The sequence below is a fragment of the Schistocerca americana genome, chromosome 3 (genome assembly GCF_021461395.2).
Source record: "Schistocerca americana isolate TAMUIC-IGC-003095 chromosome 3, iqSchAmer2.1, whole genome shotgun sequence".
Lineage (NCBI taxonomy): Eukaryota > Metazoa > Arthropoda > Insecta > Orthoptera > Acrididae > Schistocerca > Schistocerca americana.
In genome coordinates, this window is record NC_060121.1 from 694939628 (window position 1) to 694962135 (window position 22508).

Below are 22508 nucleotides of genomic sequence, written 5' to 3' on the forward strand. Positions count from 1 at the left end.
TTTAACATACATTTAGCACAGTGTCTTTTGCACACGATAAAAATATTATAATTAATTCAGTTAAAGAGGAGGCAACAGAACAAACGGTTTACAATATTTTTTTCAAATAATTATTAAATAGTTCTCAGTAAATGGTCTCCCCGTTTATTTTTGAAGAAAACATGAACACAGTGCAGGCAGTTTGTATAACAACTGTAATAACACCATCATTTAATATAGCATATGAACTGCTGTTAGCAAAGAATGTACATACCAATCGAAACTGGAACTGGAAGAAATATATTTTTTATTTGCAAAAGCAACAAAATTATTAAACTTTTGCCATTCGTAAAACAGCTACCGCAATTTTAGAAAGAAATAAACGAATATTTACATACATCCACTTATTAAAGTCCTACAGCATGCTTTTCTAGTTTAAGACATCACTCAGCAAAAAATTATTGCTTGTACAGAAACAAGCGGCGAAAGTAATACGTAGTGTTCACCCGTAATCATCTGGTAGACTCTCTTCAAAGAGTTAGGTATTTCAACAACCCTTTCACCATGAATTCCGTTATGAATTCGTCAAAAATAGCTTATCACAGTTTGAGAAGAATAATGATGGTCACAGCTACAGAACTAGGAACAAAAGATCTGTATTACTCATCGCTAAAGTTGTCAGCAACTTAGTTAGAAAAGGAGTTCAACGCGCAATCACAAAAACATTTGACCATTTCCATATAACATAAAACGTCATGGACTGTTTACTAAAAACTGGTAGCACATGTAGCTAAATGAGTAAAAGAATAAGCGCATCACAAGTTACATGGCTACTATAAAAGGCTAATAATATGTCCATTCTTATTCAATTTAAGCCAGTATGCCATTTAGTAACTTGTGCACTACAAGCAGGCAGCTATACCCACATATATAACCTAGTCCGCACTATACAGGCGGTATCGAATTTCATTTTAATGAAGATAACATTTTATGGTAACAAGGCAACAAGTACATATATTTTATACCGGTCAGTGCTTAAATAAACCGGCAATAAAATATCTACTATATCAGGTTACTATGCTGTCTTACTGGGCAGGAAAGGACACTAATGCTGTCAAATTGGAGTAGTTGAGAACTACGTACGTGACACTTTGGAATATAATTAAGGGGTGGTGCACAAAAAAAAAATCGCAATCAAAACACGACAGAATCTGATTATGTACAACCCTTAATAAGTGAGATGAAACCTATTGTATAAACTTCACATTCACTTCAGACTTTAGAGCCACCGAGCACTCATAAAAAATATAATATGGATGTTATTTTGTTCTACGCATCCGACTGTCACAAAACGTTGCTTTGTTTCTCATGAACAGCGCTTCAAAAATCGAATTTTAACAAGCTTACGTAATTCCATGTCCCTGTAACTGCGAAAATATCTTTTACGGATTAAAGTAATATGTATCAACGAACATGTACATAACATCCTTTGGTGCTTACAATGTAGCGTTAGTTATTCGTCATTTCAGAACACTTTTCAATGCACAGCATATCTCTCATTCTTCAGAAACAATTACTTGTAACGTACAAGTTAGAAATCGAGTTTTCCTGACTTTAGACATTTACTTGCTCTTGAACCTTATGTATTAGGAATAGGGAGTATCATTGCTTCCTCAGAATTTGTTTGCAATGTAGAAAATAGCTGTGTGGCAGTGTAGCTTAGTTGTCTTCGTGTTTTTCATTTACTGTGTGGACAAGGATAGTTCATTCCCAAAAATATATAAAATACCTACATACTTTTCTTCGCAATTGGCTAGTTACGGTAGCACACGTCTGGTGCATAGTAAACAGCATCTGAATCTTCACTTTTTAACGTGCAGAATATACTCATGCAAATGATCCCTAACGCAAAATTGCATCGACGGCCGAACTTTTGACGCGGCGATGTGCGTTCTGTGCCGGAAACCAGCGAACTACGAATTTCCGGCTTTCGACATCCATGACGTGTTGCAACTTCCGACCGACGCGCAAGTTCCTAGTTACAGATCACGCGCTGCAATATAATCAATCGTCGTACTGATCTGAGAACATAATATAACTGACCATGCATCAGCAGCAGCAGCAGCACAAACTAAATCCTAACTGTCTCCTCTGACCACATCACTCCTACGGAGAAAACGTCGATTAACGCACAAACAATTATCACAGTTTTTCAGCGTCTAATATGCGTCAAGTATTCGTATTTCACTTATCTCCTTATTCCCTAGTATTATTGACTCAACGGAGTGGTGACGCGGTTGCTTTGGTAACAGATTGTGAGTTATGTAATGTAGGAGATTGTAAGTGACGTAAGGAGGATTGTGAGTGATTTAACAGTAATCTCAGCTTCTCACAATATAGTGTATCCTTTGTGAGAGAACAGTATAAAGGTATTAAGTAGTTATCACAGCGGTAGCATTAGTATGGTGATTAATAAACATAGTTTTTCAATAGTTTCGAGTATTATTTTATTCATATATTTACCAGATTAAATATTATAATTATAGTCACATGACAATATTTCCTACATATACAATTGAGGACATGGTGATAGTGACAAAGCTACTCAACAAGTTGGCTAACACCTTGAAGGGCGCAGTACGTAACATTGTAAGTGCACATACGGACAAAGTCGTGTTCGATGAGCATAACAGGCTAATAAGCACTGACTGTAAAGATTTCAGCACAGACTTCAATTGTGATGTTTGTATACGAACCTTAGAACTGGGACGTATCCAAAGATACGAGAGCTGTCCTAGAAGTATCTGACCTAACAAAAAAAAAAAAAAAATTGGGAAAAACAAATTATTTCTCCTTTCAGCTCGATACACTTTCCCCTGCAATGTTCAATAGCTTTGATACCCTGTTTGCAGTGAGAACCATCGAGCTCCGCAAAATAAGATGAAACAAAACTTCTTTTTGCGTTAAATGGGCCGTTTTTGCTTGATTTCATCACTCAAATTCAGCAATAAGTTCGCAAAATACTCCCCATTATTTTTCCTTTTTGAAAATTATCCCATGGGCATCCAAAAAAACTGACACGATGATCTTGCTTGCAGATGGAACTGTCTTCGCCTTCTTTGGAGTCGATTCTTCCCTTTCAACCGATTGTTCGTCTCAGGTGCAAAGTGATGGACACGTGTTTCACCCATTATGAATCGACGACAAAATTCGGCTTTTCTGAAGGAAACATCGCCAAACAGTGACAAATATCCTCAAGACGCTCTTTTTGTTCCATTGTGAATTAACAAGGCACCCACCTTGAGCTTTGCTTTCTCGTGTCTAGTCAGTCAAAATGCGATGTACAGCACTTTTTGAAATGTCTATGGTGTCAGCTAGCTCACACGCTTTCTGTCGAAGTTCATCAAACAGCATTTTATGGATTTTCTTCAGAATTTCGCCTCGCACTTCACAAACGAAGGAGCAGACTCCCGCACAGTGTAATCTACCTTAGCTTTAATATTAGTTGGACTATACTCCAATTAATCCATGATCGACAAGATGCAGTAGCAGGGAGCCAACCACGTGCAGCCAACCACGCCAGACAATGATCCGCATATACCTACAAGCTGACAACACAGCGGGCACATGGCACTCGAGAAAGAACTTGCTCAAGTCACACCAATACACAAAAAGGGAAACAGGAATAATCCGCTGAATTACAGGCCCATATCACTGACGTCGATTTGCAGTAGAGTTTCGGAACATATATTGTGTTCGAACATTATGAATTACCTTGAAGAAAACGATTTATTGACACATAGTCAACACGGATTCAGAAAACATCGTTCTTTTGAAACACAATTAGCTCTTTATACTCATGAAGTAATGAGTGCTATCGACAGGGGATGTAATTGATTCCATATTCTTAGATTTACAGAAAGCTTTCGACACCGTTCCTCAGAAGTGTCTTCTAACCAAACTGAGTGCCAATGGAATATCGCCTCAGTTGTGCGACTGGATTCGTGATTTCCTGTCAGAAACGTCACAGTTCGTAGTAATAGACGGTAAGTCATCGACTAAAACAGAAGTTACCCAAGGAATGTTATGGTCCTCTATTGTTCCTGATCTATATTAACGACATAGGAGACAATCTGAGTAGCCCTATCAGATTGTTCGCAGATGATGCTGTCATTTACCGTTTTGTGAAGTTATCAGATGACCAAAACGAATTGAAAAATGATTTAGATATCTGCATGGTGCTAAAAGTGGCAACTGACCCTGAATAAAGAAAAGTGTGAAGTTATTCACATGAGTACTAAAAGATGCGCTAAATTTAGATTACGCGATAAGTCACACAAATCTTAAGGCTGTAAATTCGACTAAATACTTAGGGATTACAATTTCAAATACCCTAAATTGGAACGATCACACTGATAATGTTGTGGGTAGAGCAAACCAAAGATTACGATTCATTGGCAGAACACTTAGAAGGCGCAACAGGTCTACTGAAGAGACTGCTTACACCACGCTTGTCCGCCCTATTCTGCAGTATTGGTGTGCGGTGTGGGATCCGTATCAGTTGGAACTGACGGATGACATCGAAAAAGTTCAAAGAAGGGCGGCTCGTTTTGTACTATCGCGAAATAGGGGAGATAGTGCCACGGACACGTGAATTGGAGTGGCTGTCATTAAAAAAAAGGCGTTTTTCGTTGCGACGGGATCTTGTCATGAAATTTCGATCGCCAGTTTTCCTCCTCTGATTGCGGAAACATTCTGTTGGAAAAAAATGTTCAAATGTGTGTGAAGTGTTAGGGGACTTAACTGCTAAGGTCATCAGTCCCTAAGCTTACACACTACTTAAACTAAATTATCCTAAGGACAAACAGACAAACACACACCCAGGCCCGAGGGAGGACTCGAACCTTCGCCGGGATCAGCCGCACAGTCCACGACTGCAGCGCCTTAGACCGCATTCTGTTGGCACCCACCTACATAGGGAGAAATGATCGTCACGATAAAATAAATCAGGGCTCGCACAGAAAAATTTAAGTTCTCGTTTTTTCCGCGCGCCATTCGAGAGTGGAACGGTAGAGAGACAGCTTGAAGGCGGTTCATTGAACCCTATGGTAGGCACTTTATTGTGAATAGCAGAGTAATCACGTAGATGTAGATTGGCTGTTGGCTGGCCCTACCACTAGAGTCGCTGGTGAGTCAATCACGAAGTAATTTTAATCATAGCATAATATCTTTCAAATGAGAGGGTTGTATAACAATAATGATGACCAGTTTAGTCCACGGTTACAAATTTGCTGAGAGCGTTCACTACCGATGTCTGTCAAGCAAATATTATACAGGGCAGCATCGTCAAACTTCAAACTATAGACATTTGTTTGCAAAAACAGCTAAATGTACTTCAGGTCGGGTACTTCTGGGACAGTCCTCGTGAAGTAGAGCGGCACATTCGGCATTTAGTACTTCCCTTGTAATCAGAGAGTAGTGTCTCCATACAACTTACAAATTAAGGCCGTATTTAAATCCTACATTACAAAGTAGAATCCTCGAATGCCTCGCAGCTGGATCTGCCTTACTGAGCCCACCTGGGATGCAACGGGAAAAAACTAGTCGATCAGCTGGCACCAAGTGCATCTGCAGAGGTGTCCACAGCTTTCTCCTGGGAAGGGATCAATAGCCAACACAGCTCTTGATGCACCTCGCAGAAATCATACCATGTTATTACAGAACAGAAGGTTCTGACTTTGTTACTATTTCATGAGTATCTTTGTTTTCAGAACTTTGTTTGTTTGGAACACAATATTATATCAAAAGGCATAATTATGCTTTATTCTAATCGTCGTATCCCCAGGCGACATGGCCACTACCCAGCTCCAGCCGCTAACGACACTGCTTTTGGAGCTCATATGAAAACAATCCGCAGCAGCAAACACGCAGACTTATTTACAACCGAACCTCCAGCAGCTGCCATAATACCTTGTGATCCCAGCCTCGCCACCAGAGGCATAAGCATCGCCGCAAACAACGCTTCCACTGCAGCATTACCTCGCTTCCACTCGTCACATGCCTACGCCAGCTGCCAGCAATCTGCGCCCATTTACCTATCACATGTTCTACGCCAGAGACGCCTAGTGCTCCAATGTTCAGAGTTCACCGCAACTCACCGCTTCGCAGGACTTTGTCTCAGACCCTCCTCCAAGTTCGCCACCTCACGGGACACTATCGCACGAACTTCATCTGCGTACAAGCATCCTCGTGAAACATCAGTGATTGCCCGACAGGACATTACAGTGCACCGTCAGTGCTTACCTAGGGCATGCCACGTCTTCAGTGGCGAATTATATTGAACCAAGTAGTACCGACTCATGTTCTAGGAAACTTATTCTACTTTGTTAGGCTCAATAAATTTCCATTGTTATTGGCTACCTGAGCACCTCAATCGTAGTGTTGTCTCTTTTACGAACACTACACTAATCTCTTCAACCCTTCTTGCTCACATATCTTCATTATACTTAATTGTTGGACACTAGAGCAAATGAACAATATTTTTCTGTGAAGCACATGTTTAGGTTACATACTTGAGTCAACATGTTGTCTTTTATATGAACAATGCAACACCTAAAAGGCCAAAAGAGCAGAAACAGGACGAACGATTTTTGCTTGAGAATACAAAGACACCACAGGATGTGCGCTGCCGATGGCATTGTCCGGAGACGACGCAGAACTCACTTGGACTCGTATGAGGACGCTACTGGGCGTGGAAGAGCATTGGAGGACGCTTCTGGGCGTGGCAGAGCGTTGATCACATGTGGCCTCACACGACGTGCCAAAGTAAAAGACTGACGAGGCTACTGCACAGCATGTAAGGCCAAGGCGAGTCATTCAAGGAGTTAAAGTTCAGTGGCTTTCTGAGACAAACGCCTTGCAGGACAGAACTGGGGCCAGGATTGGTACAGTTAGAAGTTCAGCGAAGTAATCATCAGTACCCCGCGTAGGCTGGGCCTCAAGGTAGGCACTTAGAAGTCTGCTGTGGCTCTGCTCACGTTCAATACTTAGCTGCATACCATCATCCAGGGGAACTTAACAGTACACAGAGGAATAGTGTTCCTTCAGTCATTAAATTTTTCTCTAGTGACCATTCCAGATTGTTTTCAAGTTTTGCCTCCTTCACTTATTTGTATTACCTAACTGACTTCCATACTCCTCTAAAAGCAATCGATAAGCCATCATCACATTAGGTAACTGAACAGACCTTTCCTATATAGTTGTCATTCAGCATCTAGAGTCTATACCATTCACGGGAGGTGACATATACATATTATACTTTATGGTGGAGGACTGACCGTGGGTTAGCAGGGGTTGTTTGCTGACATATTGGAACAGGTCACCCTTCTTTGAAATATCGAATCTTTTCATCCCAACATCAAGCAAAACAAAGAAATGACTTTGAGAATCCCTTGGATTACTTGAATAATCAGTGTGCAGGCTAGCGGTTGGGCCAAGAAAGCAAGAGAGTGGGCAAGAAAAAGAAAAAAACCAGAAGTAGCTCCACCAATGGATGGTGCATGGGGTGACGGAAATCGCTGGGGAAGGTGGCCAGAGACAGTGCTGCCTTAGCGGATGGACGGCACCCAGAGAAGAAGCAGAAGGAGAAGAAGCCGAACGAGCATGTGCAGACTGACAGCACCTGAGGTACAAGGCAGTCATCCCACAAGGCGGCCAGAGGCAGCGAGCACCAGCAGCCGAAACGGACGTCAGTTAGTGGACTGTTCTCAGCAGCAGAGCCGCGAGGTCTGTGCGTCTTGCCACGGTTCGCGCGGCTCCCCCCGTCGGAGGTTCAAGTCCTCCCTCGGGCATGGGTGTGTGTTTGTTGTCCTTAGTGTAATTTAGTTTAAGTTAGATTAAGTAATGTGTCAGCCTAGGGACCGATGACCTCAGCAGTTTGGACTCATAGGAACTTATCACAAATTTCCAATTTTGTCAGCAGCAGAAAGCACACATCAGCAGTAGCAGTGGCGGCATATGTCAGTACGAGGACGCGGAAGGCACATAACAGCTGCATCAACGAGAATTTATGTGGTGAGTGAAACATCGTAGCAGACATGTCACATGACAAAGTTTTTCATGCGAAGTCAATGACACAAGCTTCACCCAGTAGGCAATGTCAGTCTGTCGGAATCTCCCAAATTAATACCTCAATTCTTTGATGGCACTAAGAATACTCTAAATCAGTTCCTTGACAACTGTGACGTTGCATTTGAAATCATAAATCCAGAGCAGCATAGCAATCTCCTAAAATTGGTAAAAACTAAAACAGTTGGCTAAGCACATAGCAAATTGTTAGTGACAGATCTAAGCGTCAATTGGTGAGACATTCGTGCCATCCTTGTAGGAAACTACGACAGGAGAACACTCGATTACCATGCATCCAAAATTTTTGTGCGTTGATAACAATATGGGGAAACCATAGCACAGTGAACCTCACAGCTGGAAGCAATGCACCACCACTTTAAAGTAACTATGAGAGGTACGATGAGAAAGTTGGAGTAAGAATGCAGCCTCGCACCCATATGGAAGTTAAACAAAGAGGTCATCATCCAAGGAATTTATGATGATAGGATAAAGCCCATAGCGCGTGTACACAGTGAACAATTAACATTAGCAAAGGCTACAGAGGATCGCTCTGATGGAGGAGAGCACAATAGCCTCGGCCAGACAGAATATGAGAGCACTCGAAGCTGTAGAGCGTCACGGCGAAACAAAAAGAAAGTGACGAAATGTTCCACGTGTAGTGAGCCAGTGCAAATGGCGCAAGACTGTTGCACTGATAAAAATATGAGAAAGGTGGGGTCGGTTGTATCAGCAAACGGAGGAAAGAATACAATAATGCCAGCGAGGATGGCCGAGATTGATCTCACCATGTTCCACGGAAGTTCACGGGATCGTTTAGCTGGCGAGAGAGCGTTACGGAGATGCTAAACAAACTCCACTGGCAGACGTTTCAAGAAAGACGTTGTGCATCACGGAGAGATTTACTATTGAAATTTCAGGACAGCACTTTTCAGGTAGAGTCAGACAACATATTACTAACCCCCCCCCCCCGCCACCCCATACTTACATCTCGCATATTGACCACGAGGAGAAAATTCGAGAAATTAGAGCCAATACAGAGGCTTACCGACAATCATTCTTCCCACGCACTATTCGCGAGCGGTACAAGGTTGGAGGGATCAGATAGTGGTACCGAAAGCACCCTCCGCCACACACCATTAGGTGGCTTGCGGAGTATGGTGTAGATGAAGTTGCAGGGACACAAACAGGATACTGGCAGTTAGATTCTCACAGAGTAGCTTGCCCGAGCACAGTGGCCCATATTCCCGGTTGAAGCCAGTAACATGTTTTAAATGCAGCCTGTAACTACGTGAGAGAATGCATAGAGTGTGCATGCTATGCACAGAGGAAAAGTAAAAGGCAGGAGATCTAAGCAACGGCGTGAGAAGTCATCTTTCACCTTGCCCAAAAGGATACTGACAGTCGACTGCAAAAACAGAAATTAATTTGTAGAATTGGAGTGCCACGAAGGCATGGAGAATCAAATTTGATTTCTCGTGGATAGTGGGATGTAGATAAGCTTAGTTCAAAAAAGTAGCTTAAACGACGGTGGAAAGCAGAATCTCCAGCCAAAGATATTAGGATTAGAGGAATCATATTAGTGCAGAGGCAGAGGGAACTACAACCGTCGGATTGCGAATAAGAAGCGGAATGTTAGTGAGACATTGCTTCCACGTAATCGATGATGATGAGAATCTTTCATTGGACAGGCTGGTGGAGAGACTTCTTTAAGGAAAATGGAGGTGTAATTGATTATGCCACCGGGAGACTGTGGATCTGTGGAGAACGGAGCAAAATGTACGGAGCAAGAGTGCATGTACGAGAAAGAGAAGGTATATACTTTCAGAATATGGTCAGATATGGAGTGAACGGCGAGTAGAGGAATGAAGATGGAGCAAGAGGTGAGTTTCGTAGTGCATGCACAGGAAAGAACAGGCTCCTTCGAAACATGCATAGAATGACGAAGGACGGTAGAGATAGGAAAGAAACTGTCGAAATAAAGTTGAAGTAGGCAATCCCTGTTGCCAGAGAGAAGTCAAAGAGACGCAAGCAAGTCGAAAGAAAGCTAACAACTGAGCCTTGAGAGGAACGGATATGCAGATTAAGAACAGAGGTGAACAGAATGAGAGAGGCTATCATTCCATGTGTGTGTGTACCTGAGGCAGTTGGCAAAAGTGCAACTGGGAAAGGGCGCGAGTGTACTGAACACTACAAATGACAGAGTGTCAGTAGAATTCACACGGCTGGTAGCAGAAGCAGTACGAGGGCAGGGATCGTCCAGAGTTAGTCAGATTAGAAAGACAAGCCACAGTTGAAAGCACGAATAAAGAGAATATATACCTGAGTCATTTGAACACAAGACGAAAAAGCAGCAATTATCAAGATATGAACCATGTATTGCGATGTTTTTTCCGTTTCGTGTGAGACAAGAAATCTTTAAGAGAAGGCATCAAACATGAAATCAAACTGCTATCAGAAGCAGAAGGTAGGGTGAATTGCTCACGACCCTACAAAATATCACAAGCATAAAAAGAGGTGCTACAGCATGAGATTCAAGTACATTCCAAAAATTGATTAATTCCATTTTGACAGGGCTACAAGATGATAAATTGTTCACCTACTTGGATACATGGTGACATCTGGCTGCCTCTTAGAGGAACACAATGAGTGGCTAACAGAAGTGTTTGAAAGGCTTATATCCCACAATCTAAAGCTACAGATCGACAAATGTGATTTTTTACGAAAAGAAGTGTGCTATTTGAGTAATATCCTGTTGGGTGAGGGTTTGAAGTGAGACCCACAAAGTGTCAAAATGTATCGACAGCCCAAAACAACAAAGCTACTGAAGACTTAGTTAGGTCTCGCTGGATACTATACACTTTTGTAAGCAACTTTGGCAAAATCATAAAGTTGGTACATGAACTATTAAAAATGGTAGTACCTTACACCAGGTGTGTTGACCAAGAAAACACTTTTCAGTCATTTGAAAGAGAAGCTGATCAGTCGAGTGATATTGCAGTATCCGAATTCTGAAAACTACTCATAATCTTCACTGACACCAGTCAGACACCTGTTGAGGCTATCTTATGTCAAGAAAAGATTGGAAGTGACTTACCCGTTGTACATACTGAATAAAGCATATAGTGGGGTACAGCAGAATTGAGAGGGAGACATTAGCCATTTGTTAGCCAGTTAAATACTTAGGCAGTAAGTTGTTGGAAGTAAGTTTCTGATATGTACCGACCACAAACCCCTAACATGGGTAAATAGCACATCACACTTGTCATCCAGACTAAAGAAGTTTAGGTTAGAGCTGAAGGAACATGATCATCAGATAGTACATCAGTGTGCCAAAAGAAAACAAGTTGCTGACACACTACTCCAAGTGAGAGATGTCAGGGCAGTTAGCGAATGACCAGAAGGCAATAGTAGCCTAAGTCAGAATGTGACCAAAGAGGCAGCAGGTGCGCAGTTTGGGGACCCACGGGTAAGCGATGGCAGAGGGGCTGTTGATGCACAAGAGGTGGCAGTTCAGTTGGACCAGATGACCCAGACCATTCCATGTAAACACAGCCCTTACATCCACCACAAGCTTGCACAGTGCCTTGCTGACTACTTGGGTCCATCACTTTGTGTGAACTACACCACACTCAAACCCTACCAATAGCTCTTGGTCATCTGCTGCCACAGTCCATTAATGCCAAATTTCACCATACTGTCATGTTCATTGTACGCCCCACATTGATTTCTGTGGTTATTTCAGGCAGTGTTGTTTCTCTGTTACCACTCAGAACTTTACACAAATGCCACTGCCTTTGGTTGTTATGAGATGGCCATCGGCTACTGCATTGTCCTAGGTAAGAGGTAATGCCTGAAATTCGGTGTTCTCAGCACAATCTTGACACTGTGAATCTCAGAATATCAAATTCCCTAATGATTTCCAAAATGAAATGTCCGATTACCATTCTGTGTTCAAACTCTGTTAATTCCAACTGTGCAGCCATAATCACATCAAAAACCTTTGCACATGAGTCACTTGAGTACAAATAACAGCTCCACCAATGAACTGCCCTTTTACACCTTGTGTATGTGATACTATCATCATCTGTGTATGTGCATATTGCTATCCTGTGACTTTTGTCACCTCAGTGTAAAATAAACTGTAAAATAATTGTGCATTTCTTTTGATTATCACTGTAACACAATTATGCATTTCTTTCATGTAACCAAATACAACTTGTGTGAAACATGTAAAAATTTGTAGTCAACATGCAACTCACTTGGACTCACGTAAGGACATCACTTGGTGCAGCAGAGCATTGGCATTGTGGAGACTGACCAGATAGTCAATTGTAGCCTCATGTGACAAACCAATGTTGAAGCAATGATGTGGCAGCTGAACAGCATTAAAGCTACAGTACGCCACCTGTGAGTTGGCTGAGGAATTAAGAGTTTATAGTGTTCCAAGAGGTATCTTGTATAGTGCACATCCATGGCCTGGACAAAGTCAATTTAGAGTTAAGCAATTCAGGGAAAGTAATATTCCATATTGGCTGGGCCTTGGGGGTAGGCACTTAGAAGTTTGTTCTGGTTCTTCTCTCATTCAATGCTTAGCTGCGTACCTCTTCCCAGAAGAACTTTACAATTAATGCAGAAAGGAACAGTGTTCACTCAATTTTAATCAGACAAGCATTAAATATTCTTTTCAAGTTTTGTCTCCTTTATTTGTTGACATTTCCTCAAAGCATTCGATTAGCCCTCACCATGTTACCTAATGAAAGGACCTTTCAGTATAACCATCATTCAGCATCTAGACCTCTCACTGGACATGACAGAGTATCAAATTAAAATCACTGAGAACTACCATCAATGTTCAAGTTACAGGTATGATTGACTACATCTACTTACTTAATACATAGGTTTCTGAACATATTTAGTAGTTACATCATAAATGATAGTGGGAAATGGACACTCAAATCTTAGCAGAATTAACAATTAATTAGTGTGACAATTATCTTATGAAGTGTCAATTAAAATGGACTTCAATCATTAAAAAAACCATAGCTATTGCTGTACTTGGTTGTAAATAAACACAAAGTGAAAAGTAATCAAATATTGTTTAGTAGTTGATGGCCATATACTGTAAACAGACAGCATTAATGTATGTTAATACCAAACAACAGAATGGGATTATCTCTGTGTATATGGTTATGCTTGACCAGATGTTATTAACATGTTTCATTCATTGGCACGTTAATGTTTAGGAAATCTTTCTACTACTAGAATAATTTAGAGCATATTTGAACTTTTGAACTGATGGCACAAAAGTATCAATAAATAATTCTTTCATGAAGTCAAATAAGCTGCTTGAAGTTGTTTCCAGGGTTTCCTGCATTTTGGGCTATCAGTTGTGTCAAGAGGATCACTCACTGGCCTCTAGTCTACTAGCAGTAACAGAACAGAAACACAGTGTTGTATTTACACCTTATCACAAGAATATTACACCATGTAAAGGCGGCCTAAAACTTGCCGGCAAATGGGACTCCCAGGTGAATATCCAAGATAGTATTTCACATATCAGCAAAATATTTGCACAATCAACATCACAGATATGCAGCAGTACTAATGTACAGTTACATGCTACAAACATATTTTCATATATAGATATCTACTCTCAAGAGATAAAGAGTGATAGCAGCTGTAACACACATTGGTCATAATACTTATCACACTAACGTAAGTTTTTTTTGTGTAGTTGTTCCATTTCATTGTGTCATGATTACACAGCTTTTGTAATTTCCAAATAATGAGTGAGTGAGCTGCACTTGGCCTGGTAATCATTGACATTCAGAAACAGCGACTGGTGCAGCTTTTGTTCCCTCAGTAATAACAGAGCCAAACATAAAACTGCATTATGACAAAAGCATGTTCCTTTGCATTCACCAAAACTGTCAGTGGAGTCCTCTGTCACTCTTCGCAGTTGATGCTGATACACTCTGCCCCTTTTTGTCTTTCAGTTATTATGGTCACAATTCTAATAGATAAATAAGCCCGATGGCATGAAACAACATGCTGTTCCTCATTGTATGATGACTTTACTAAACTATGCATCAAAGATATGATCTCTGATAGCCACTATGTAACATGATGGTGACAATCTTAGGCACAATACTAGCAACACAATAGCTAAATTGGATTCTTACTATGAAATACGTGGTTATCTCAAACCTACACACTTAATTAAGTAATATTTACACAGACAGATCAGCTGGTTAGTACTAGTCATCAGGAGATGGAATTTCCTGTGCCTCCTCCCAAATACTCACACTACTCATAGTGTTTTGTTTGCAGGGTCCAGGAAAGAGGAAATGGTTAGGTGTGGCTGGGAAATGGTGGTGAGGAGTGGAGAGGGCAGTCCTTCACAATCCAGTTTACAAGAAAGCCACCTTGTTGTTCTCTGACATAATCCTAGTCAACTCTCCGGCTCCAACCCCCCCCCCCCCCCCCTACACCTTTCACCTTTCCCCAAACTAGTTTCTCTTTTCTACACTGCAGGAAAAAAAAATCAGGTTCTGGTGCTTAGCTTTGAGGTCTTTACTTATTTTATGTTTGCTGAGCTGTCATACTGAGAGTCCACTCCAAGAGGTAAACCAATCTGCCTCTACTTAAAATAAAAAAAGTAAAAAAAAGTCAATACAATTTTCCTATTTACAAATTAACCAAGTAATATGCCAGGTAGAAACCACAGAGTACTAATGAGGCGCTTCAGGATGTAAGCAAAAAATTCAACCTAACATGTAAAATCTGTAACATCAACACAATTAACTACATGAGCAGCAAAGAAGTAGCATAAAATTAGGCCAATAGCTGGCTTCAAAAATGAGAATATAGTACAAAAACTCGTTTTTTTTGCCTTGGCTAGAAGGATCTGAGAACACAAGCTGATGTAAATTAAAAGCCTGCATGTGATTTTTTTAGCATTTCCCCCAAAGATCTGCTGCAAATAAACTTCTCGGGTTAGCCACTGGATAACATCGTTCAAGTCGCACAATATTTCATCAAAAAAACTGTTCAGTACCTTTAAGTGTGGTAGTTAGTGTCGCCACTGCTGCCAAGATGTGACTGGTGACAACTGCAAGGTGATAGTGAAACTTACAGGCAGGGTGCAGGTTTCATGCTTGCATGGGGAGTCTCTCACAGTTGGTTGGAAGTGGCACTAATAATGTCCCCAAATGGGAGCAAAGAGAGACCTTCCATATATGCACAGTAGACAATAAATTTGCTGGTGAACACTCCTATGATAGAAAAGTGAATTAACACTCCACATTGCAGGGTCGGGTCCTAAATCACAGGTTCTTTTTTCTCCTTTTTTAATTTATAGACAGCCATGCTGGATTCCAAGCAGTACTTAGTTGAAATAGCACATCCCTGTTAACCAGTTGTCTCTCATATGTGTATGGCTTCCTTAAAAACGCTATCCCAGAACAAAGATACTAAGGACGAAACTTCAGTGGTCTTGTAAAGAAATGTTCATGCAGTGCTGTCCTACCAATGATTTAATGGGTATTGATGGTGCTCAACAAAATGTTCTTGCACAGTGTGACATGTCTGGCAAAAATAGTATTTCCCACACTGAAACAGGAGCTTACGTAGGCCAGTTTTCTAAGGGCAAAATTGTCCTTGATCGAACACAAATTTCTCAATTCTGAAATAAGCCTATAATTTTAACATGGTTAATGATGTTAAGAAGGATATTTTAATAACTGACACAGCAATTTTAATCACATTTTCTGTAACTATGCTAATAGTTCCACTTCTATTGAAAACCTAATTTGCAATTCATTGGATGTAGATACACTTCTCTTCTTGGAAAAAATAAAGGAAACATGGATGACCTTAAAATCGGAGTGGAAGGAGACTTGTTTTGGGAGAGAGGACTTCCTTTTTAGCTCTATGTGAAAGAGATAATCTTCCTCCCACTCCCTCTTAGAGTGTGTGTGTGTGTGTGTGTGTGTGTGTGTGTGTGTGTGTGTGTGTGTGTGTGTGTGTGTAGGGAGCAATGTAGAAGTTTGTATATGAGGTCAAAGCACCAAGTTCTGTCAGGTGGTCACTGGATGTCAAACAACAGTAATCTCATGCATTCTTCTCTGTTCATGAACTAGATGACAGTGCTCATCATATGTAAGATCAGTTCTGTGACTCAGATGTTTGTCCAGTGGATAGGATAGTTGTTCTTTGCCTCATTCGGATTCTAGTTTGGAACTGTTTCTCAATGACAAGAAGGAAAGTAGATTGTAGTTTAACAACATGTTGATGAAAGGTTATTAGAGATACTTTTGAAACTCGGATTGGACAACAGCTAAGGAAATCAGCTGTATCACTTATGAAGGAACTGTACTTAGATTTGTCTCATGCTGTTTAGGGAAACCATGAAAAACCTAAATTTAGGCTGCCCAATTTGGATTTGAACCCTCTTCTTACCAACTGACTAAGAATTCAGTTCAACCAGTTTTGCTAAAGAGAATCATCATGAAAGTGTTAATTTTATTCATTTGCTCCCAGAAAAGAATGCATAAATTGAAGGTATCAATCATTTCTATAGAAATAGGCCTTGTTGTTGATCCATTAATATCAAGATCTTCAAGTGGAATAAAAATTACTGGCAAGGAGTTTTTGTTTTCAATGAATCATTGGTTCAAGACAACATCTTGAAAAGTTTAAATGAATTATCTATGATTTTGCCATATTCAGATGTCTCATAAAGACAAGATCAGACTCAAGTACAATACTTAGTCAGGTCTGCTTATGGCAGAGGGAGTTCAACAGCAGAAATCTCAGTGGACCAGCAGGTGCTGCATGGAGGTACTTCTTGATGCTGCACTGAGTTCCAAGGAGGACCTCAGGGTACTCTGTTACTATATAAACCATGTATGACCAACCCCAGAATGTTAAGAAAGAAAACAAATAGAAGTCACGTAAAACTTAGTTAGCATGACTTAGATACTACTCAAACCAGGTGCTTGCGTGTGTGCGTGGCAAGCATGCACGCACACACACCCCACACCAACCCATAAGTAACAATAGTTCAACAATTTTCAACAATTAAAAAATCATTTTATTCAGCAGAAGTCATAAGATAAGAGAACACTAAATCTTTATCAATCATAATTGTTTAAATCATTATTGATGTAGATTTAACAGCCAAAAATGTTGAACAGTCAACTGGTAGCAATTTGAAAAATAAATTAATAGAAGTAGTTTGACATTGGTGGATATTACTTGGTTGAGGGTTTTGAAAATTCGGAAAGGAGAAGAGATACTGAAATCCAAATATCCATGAGTTTAATTTCAATTCTGATGCTCAGAATCCCCTTTCAGTTTGACATGTAGAAACCCGTAGAAGCTTCTATTATTCTACATTCATCAAAAACACTAAATGAGTTTTACTCATCACTGTTGTTATTATTATACTTAAACACTACTATGAGCATCAACTACATCAGCATTTATAGCTGAAGTTGAAATATTGACTTTAAAATCTACAAAATAACAATTTCCTTGGTCAAAAACTTCTAGGAAGAAGAAAATATAAGAAAAATGCAAGGTCTTTAGTGGACAATGGACTGATATATACCTTTCTGTACAACATAAGATTAAACCACTTCGTGTAATTGACAGTGGAAACGTTTCAGATCTGGACAAATACAATTTTAAGAGAAAATATGAACATCTGAATGAGTGAAAAAGCATTAGGGCGAGTATGATGCCACAACGTAGTATGTTCACAGAGAAAGCAATAAAAACATTGCTATTTTGACAGTCAATTGCCATGCTACCATAGGGTGTACGCTAGTGTGGCGACTGTGAATGCTTGTGTTAAAATCTCATGTGATCTTGCATTATTTTCAAACCCACTGTTATTTCAGAGTGAGCCCCATTCACTCCCTTTTGTAAGCAAATCTCGAGACATACTGATTTCCTGTAGTGCTCTTAATGACATCCAAGATGCATTGCCTTCTCTCTGATATGAAGTGCCTGGCTAATGGCAAATTAGAGTAATATTTCCACAATTGTTGCAATGATCTTCAGTTCAAAAACTGTGACACAAATTTTCACTCTAGCCTATGCTGAACAAACCTCATCATCGCTCCATTACTACTGCACCCTCCATACATTCGAATCTGCTTGCAGTGGTCAAGCCATGGTCTTCCTCTACGAGTTTTACTCGCCTCCCCACCCCCCAATCATGCAAACTTACCTCCACTACCAAATTAACTATTCACTGATGTCTCAGGGTTAGCCCAATCAACTGATACTTTCTTTTCATCAAACTGTGCATAAATGTCTTTTCTCTGCAAACTGATTCAGCACCTCTTGATTAGTTTTCCATTCTACTCATCTAATGTTCAATGTTATTCAAATTTCAAAAATCTCTTTTTGTCAGAACTGTTTATGATAAATATTTTTCTCTCACATAAGGCTACACTCCAGTTAAATACTTTCAGCACAGATTTCCTATCAATAAAATTCATGTCAGAAGTTAATGTATTTCTCATTTTTGGAAAACTTTCCTTGCTACTGCAAGTCTTATTTTTATATCTTCTCTGCTTCACCAATTATTTTGCTGCCCAAATAGCAAAACAATACTCATAAATAGATCTTGCACTCAAAACATTTACATGTTGTGCATCTCCAGTTATTAAATTTATATCAACTGCTTCCTCCTCCAAAAAGTTCCAAGAACTGGTTTCTTTCTTGTAGAATTATGTGCATTTATCCAAGGATTTACATAGATCACTGGGTTCTTATTTGCTGTGCTTGTAGTACCAGAAAATAATTCTGTCTCTGAATTACGTCAATGGGTAGTCTGGTAAGGGTACACAGCTATCAGCTTAACATTCAGTGTGATCTCCCCTTTACAGAAACTATTCTTATACACTTCTATATTTTCTGTTGATAGTGACAACAGATCACTGCCAGATGACCATCTGCACATACTACTTGTGTGGTATAGCGAATATAGTGGCAACATACATTTGTGTCAAGTTGTAGGTAGCAATGAGAGGTTAGTGTGGTGTAGCCAATGATCAGCTGTTTACCAGATGATGTTTTTGTGCTAGAAAACACAAGTTAACTGTGTTGTGTTAACTGGTGTGTGTGTGTGTGTGTGTGTGTGTGTGTGTGTGTGTGTGTGTGTGTGTGTGTGTGTGTGTGTCATTTTTAACACTGAAATAATTAACAACTCACCTATAATATGGAATCTTGGTTGTGGTGCAAAGTGATTATAGCATAGCCTGAGATCTAAATTTGGTTGCAACTTGACAGTTTGGTTGAGAGTTGGCAAAGCAAACAAATGTAAACATGAAATCTTCATTCTGGTGCCATGACAGATCTGCAGTGAAGATGAAAACCTAGATTAGTTTGGAAAGTGACAGTCTGGTAATGAGTGAACCCGAAAATTCAGTTTGTATGTACTCTGGCACAAGCACAAACATTCAAAATTGGACACCTCTGGAGAGTGCAGATGTCTTGTCCATACCAGGAATTTTAATTGACCTAATAGAGTTCTAAATCTGTTTATGTTGATTACATGCATGCACCTTTTCATCAGGTCTTTTTTCTTCCCCTTGTCTCCCCATTTTTCTGCAAGTCGAAGACCAGGAAGCCTGACAAACTGCAAATTTTCTTAAACATCCCTGAATTTCCAAAGCTGAGCTACCAGCAGAAGAAGTTGTATCTTCTTCAGATTTATGGTCTTGATTCCAGTCATTTAAGCTTCTAATTTATTTTTACCAAATAAACTTCTCCCTCTTTGGGGACAACACAAACAAATAATTGCAATTATGCTATTTGCTTCCCCTATTTAGGTTTATCTGCCTTTAGACAAAAGTGAGCTTTTTGTATTATTTTCCTCATATAGTGTGTCCCAGGAGGAGTGGTCAGTTTCCAGGGATACAACAGAACACACTATAATGCGTAGCTTAAGAGCTATAAGCACTACTTCATCTTCGATACTGTGAAACACCTCTCTTCTGCTGAACAAGTGCTGTTAAGCAATGCATTTTAGAGGTCATGTTAACTAGACTTTTCTGCCTCGATTAATCACCACTGTCATATCCCAAAATATTGATCATTCATCCCCAAATTCTTATTTCAAAATAAGGTACTAAGCAACTGCATCAAACAAGGTGACCAGCACTGACAAAAAACCTTTTTCTGTTCCATATGTGATCTTACTTCATTTCCCTCAAGCTGCTTGGCCTGTAGACATATTTTGGACAGTTTAAACTCCTACATCCCTTCAGTGTGCAAGTCCTTGTTTTTGAACAGGAAAAAACTAACAAACAGATTAAATTAACCTTACTAGACTACTGCATAATAGAATACGTATGAAGGAACACATTTTCCTCCAGCATATGATCGTTTTACTTTGTGATGTGTGCTTGTAATCTCTGGTTGTGGTAAGTCACTTCAAAGGTTTGAGAAAGACAAGGACATACAACCATCAACTATATCATGCCTACCATTGTTCTCCTCAAACCAAGCCACACATTGAGGACAGCATTACTTTATTTTCATATACAAACAAACTGTCTTTCATTTCACAAAATAATAAAATCCAACAATGTAAAATTAATTTTAGGTATATTTTCTTGTTAGTAAATACAATTACTAATACAGAGCGAATGTTTATAAAAATATGAATACAATAAAATGTTTTGAGCAGAGGTAAAAGAATAATTTAAATACAGCAGTTAGAATTTTATTTCTCTGCAGATTTCAACCTATGTTTTCGGTTGTACAGTATTTGGAGGTGTATTAAAATAATTAATGCTGTTCATTTAAAATTCGGTTAAAAAATTCGTTTTCTAAATATAATCTAACATACTGACACTGCATTGGCCTACTTCTGCTACTGTTCACAAATTTCTGTTCCTAACAATAATAGGGCAACTGTGATTTCTGCAGGAGTTCCTAATATTGGCATGTAGTGGATATTAAAGTATCACCAACTCCACCGACCATGTGAGTGATATCTAATATGTGACACGGTGAAAATCGGAACGTATCGTACAACTTCAGTCACTATATCAACATTATAAAGATTTAAAGTTTAGTCATAACATAGTGTATCAAAGAAATCGGTACCACATTCTTTCACAACATTGTTCCAAAATAATTGGTGATTAACATGTATTTATGAGAAACTTTTGATAAAAATTTAAGCATAAACGTTGTGACGCGTAAAGTTAACATTTAAACGCGAAAATACCGCTGAACTTCTCGTGTTCGCTTGCAAAGATGTTTCTTGGGCTAGGAAATAGTAGACCGTTGAGGCACGTCCCAAATAAAACTGAGTAACTACGCTCTATTTCATTCAAACATACTGCTGTCAAAGCAAAAGCACAAACGATGAACTGACACCGACATCTAAACTAGAAATAAACTAAGTTCATTATAAAAAAAAAGTGACATTACTAACCTGATTTCAATTGAAACACACGTGGAATTACTTTCATTGATCGTCAACATACTCTTCCACAAACTATTGGATGAATTAAAGACAATAAGTATTTGTATACACAGAAAACAATACAACTAATATCTTCTGGTCCGTCGTCAGCCATTTGTACTGATTTCAGGTGCACCAACATGACGTACAATTCAGAAGTAACTACAGCGCCTTCGTTACCTACATGGGCTGTCAAATAACGGTTGGCAGCTCAGAAAATGATAGGTGACAATCGTGTTATTGTCAAGGTGTTATCTTGATGTGAGGTTTGGGTCCAGTAACATCTGCGTTGCTGCTACTGAAATGTCAACCTGAAATATTTACTATGCATAAAGCGACATTAATCAAAGACATGAAAACGCATTTTCTCACAGAGCCGTGCTAATGATGGGAAGTCAACAGCTATCAAGAAATAGAATAACCAAAAACTTGTCGGTAAATAGTAAACGAGATAATACAAAGTTGCAATATAATTTTGCGACAGCTTGATGACAAGTCAAGAAACTGAAAAGGATGACTAGCTGATGCCCTTCACTCGACAAAACGTCACTAAAAATACTGTCACGCAGTATCTTAGCAGAGAACAAATTATTTGTCAATCTATCGATTCACCAATAAGGTTTTTGAATCTTGTAGCGCGCATACTTCTCGCACAGCTGCTTTTTAAGTGGGTGTATAATGTGGATCCCTGTCCTCATGCCGTCAAAATATTCGCTTCGCATGCTTCTCGCACAGCTACTTTAAGTGGGCATATAATGTGGATCCATGTCCGCATGCTGTCAAAATATTCGTTTCGCATTTCCAGAACACTGGGCTGAATTACAAAGTTATGAAGGATTAATTTATTCGTCCTTTTCATAACGTAGGTATTTTAACAAAAATAGGGTTATTAACCCATTGGTAAGCCTAC

General features: G+C 39.6%; 1 protein-coding gene across 4 annotated transcripts in view; it reads right to left on the reverse strand.

Moving 5' to 3' along the window:
- Positions 1-21705, reverse strand: part of LOC124605681 (tyrosine-protein kinase Src64B) — a 262399-nt gene extending 240694 nt beyond the window's left edge. For all 4 annotated transcript variants that reach the window (XM_047137536.1, XM_047137537.1, XM_047137534.1 and 1 more), the window contains exon 1: positions 21569-21705. The gene's annotated coding sequence lies outside the window, so the exon portion shown is untranslated. The remainder of the gene's footprint in view (positions 1-21568) is intronic.
- Positions 21706-22508: the final 803 nt, after the last annotated feature.